A 3,596-nucleotide genomic window follows, 5' to 3' on the forward strand; every position below is an offset into this window, starting at 1 on the left:
CCTCAGCACCTCACAGATGATGGTGTTAGAGGGGAGAGCACCTCAACTCCACACTGTGGCTGTAGCCCTGTCCTGGTCTCAGAAAGAGAGAAAGCTGTCTGTTTACACTACCTCTTGAAAGTTGCTGTGTGAGTCTCTATAAGAGCTTATGTATATGCCAAAACACCTAATTTGAGATTAGCAAACAGATGACAGAAAATATTTAGTCTATTATTAATTACTGAGAAAAGAAGTATTTGTGAGTTGGTTGATAGAGCTGGCAATCTCCTTAAACACAGAAAAGAGGGAGATACTGAATCTTTCAAGGATCTCACAACATTTAATAGAGTTTAAAGAGAAATGTTGAGAGCTAAAAAGTACCAGTTATCAAGAAAGGATTTGTCATCTGGCTCAATAAGAAAAAAGGCAAAGAAAAGAGCAGTTTTTAAGTATTCTAGAGCCTATGATTGAAAGTTGTTTCTTTGGAGCAAAGCTGAGATAGATAAGGTAGCTGCAAATTTCCCAACAAGGACTGTGTGAAGCAAGAGAGCCCGAGAAACCTGGAGCTCAACTCCCTTAATCTGCTAACACAACAGGTACTCAGAAAAAATCCTGCAGGGACATTATTCCCTCTAATTCTCCACCAGTATACAAACTCATGATACCCAAGGACCAAACAGGTGCTAATTTATTCCACTTACCCTCTAGCTTGTTCTTCAGTATGTCACAAACTCCATTAAAGCATAACAGGTTGTATTTAGCAAGTACACTGTTTACTCTGAAAGGAACATAACTCTAGGGCAGGGGAGCTGAAACTTGCTGTGTACTTTAATTAGTTGTCTCTTCTGTCCAAAGTTGCTTTTGGCTCTGCATCCACATGTGCACATAACAACAGGTATTGCCTACTGCTGGTTTAAGTATTATTTGCTTGCTCTTTCCAGTTTTAAGAAAAATCAGGCTAGAAAACCATCATTGTTTCAGGAGGACAAGACAAGAAAGAAGAGGTACCATAGCTGAACCCCCCCCCCCCCCCCCCCCCCAAAAAAAGGAAGAAAAACCAAAAGGAAGAAAAACCAAAACCAACCCAGCAAAACCACAAAATTAAACTGTCTCTTAAATAAAAACATTATAGCAACTCACTCTTCATATATTTATATATTTGTTATAAACAAGTGTAAGGCTATTTCCCAGAACTAACATCACAACTTCTACTTGCTCCATTGTTGCTTTATAGCTCCTTAAGAAATACTGAATACATATGATTTAGAGCTTTTGCTGCTTTTATATTTTCCAGAATGGAACCACAACCAAGGCCCACAATGCACTTTACAGAACAAATATGAGTGGTGAGGTTCTCAAATCCTTAATCCAAAAACTGTTACTTTCTATCTTTCAAACTGGAGAAGGGATCTAGTCTTTATTCAGTGGGTAAAATACCTGAGTAAACTAGAATTAAAGATATATGTATATACATAATACAAAAATACAAAATTTACTTACACATATTTTTCTCTATGTAAAGCAAGAAAAACTTACATTTGGTCATAACTATTGAGTGACTGTCAAAACAATATCTTAGACATAAAATAGTATCTGCTTTCCCTGACCTTCACAGTTTAGCTTGCTGTACACTTCTTTCCACAGGCTGAGTTCACAGGCTGAGTTCATAGACTATTTACTTTCTCCACAATTAAGGAACCCAAAGTTTGCAGAATATGCAAAATTCAGAATTATTCTGTTTATCTTATATCTTACTTAACTGTAAAGCAAAATAAAATGGAAACACATTTTCAGAAACACAGACACCTTGAAAGCCCCACTAGAAACCCCCTAGACTGCTCCGTGCAACTGAAAACAAGCAACAAAAACCAGCAGAAGCCCTGGACACCAGGGTCACCATAACAGCTCTGCTGGCTAAGAGAAATAACCCATGAAGCCAGCAGTTGCAAAAAGGTGAAAGAAAGATGGATATATCCTAACTTAGCCAAGTGAAACTGTCAGGCAAATTAAAAACTCTTTGAACTCCAGGTAAGAAGCTAGCCAGAAAACTGTCAAGTCCCCATTGAGAGAGGAAGAAGGAAAAGACATGTAAACAAAGAGCAGTATTGAATAATGGAAGAGAAATTATAAGTCCCTTCCTTAATGTGTTCTCTCAGAAAAATAAAGAGATTGTTCTTTTCAGGACCTAACTCCATGCTCAAATGGAGAGGACACACCAGCAGGATCTGGGGAAAAAGTGATCTGCAGACAATTCTCTGGACTTGAAGCAAGAGCTTTCAGCAAGTCCTGCACAGTGTTGGCAGTACTGAATAACATGTACTACAGCTTTTGTAGGACCAGCTGCATTCATTTGTGTCTAAAAGTGGCATTTTTGTAGCAGATATTAATTTTTACCCTTAATGAAAACTAGAGTCTTTCCAGAGAGGCAGTAACTCTGTGTGCTAGAAATCACAGGGCTGGCATCCAGGATGTTGTTAGGGACATTCTGAAAGCTTTTTCCTATTTTAATACTCATTACTTTGTCCTTATACTGGCTAATTGGTTGTAGAATCACTGCTGTCAGAAATAGATTCCAGGGGAAGATGGGGTGAATTCCTGATGATCACTCACTCTCTGTTAATCAGATCCATTTATTTTTTTCTTATCTGAAGCACTTAAAAAAGAGGAAGAATACAGAATCATAAAATCTGACTGCTACCCTGAAAGCATTATTTCAGGTGTTCCCCCCACAAATTTACTCAGGACAGACATGCTGATAGGATATCAGGATCTGAATCACAGAAAAGTGTCCCATCTGCAACACAAGACTTCAGAGAAATTCATAGATGTAGGGTGGTAGATACTCAAAGATTCTGAAAAGAGACTTCAGTGTTGTTCCATTTATAATTGACTTGGACTTCCACATCAGATTTTTATTGCTGATTATTAGCAATAGCATGAGTTTAAAACTTGACGTAATGAAGAGGACTGATACAAAGTGACCATCCATGTCATGACTCCAAAGTATGTTTTTTAATATTTGCATTTAAGGATATTTGCTCACATCTAGATATACTTTGAAAAGAAAGGATAATCTCATAGGAGTGCCAGCAATCACTAAGAAAGCTCATAATTTAAGTTTTTGTAGAGAGCATCATTCATGTTATATTATCTTTACCTTCACAGTCCATTTCAAGTCAAAAAGGTGCACCTGCACATATTCTGCAACATTTCTTGGGTCACTACTGATACTTGGGTATTTCCTGTGTCACTACTGATACTCACATCCCGAAGGAAAAAGCTTTTTCTCCTCTAATTCTTCTTTGCTGCAACCTGGAAGTGTCACTATGCTTCTGATGTTTCTGTGGTGCTTTGAGGTTTCCTTTCCCTTCAAAGTTTTCATACAGTCGATTAGGGCAGATGGGAACTTCTGCCACTGCAAATATTCTGATTCACTTCACAGAGACATGAAAAAAGCTGAAATGGCTTTTGCAGTCCCAGCCTTGCAGGCACTGTTATCCTTACTTTTCTTTTGCAAGAATACATTTATTTCCTTCAACAAAACAAAGCCACACAAATGTGCTGAATGGCTGTGAATAGACATCATCTCTAGATTCAGCCTCATGGTCTCCCTCAGA

This window comes from Agelaius tricolor, unplaced genomic scaffold, assembly GCF_023055355.1.
Source record: "Agelaius tricolor isolate 1412-34295 unplaced genomic scaffold, bAgeTri1.0.p SCAF_8, whole genome shotgun sequence".
NCBI classification, from domain to species: domain Eukaryota; kingdom Metazoa; phylum Chordata; class Aves; order Passeriformes; family Icteridae; genus Agelaius; species Agelaius tricolor.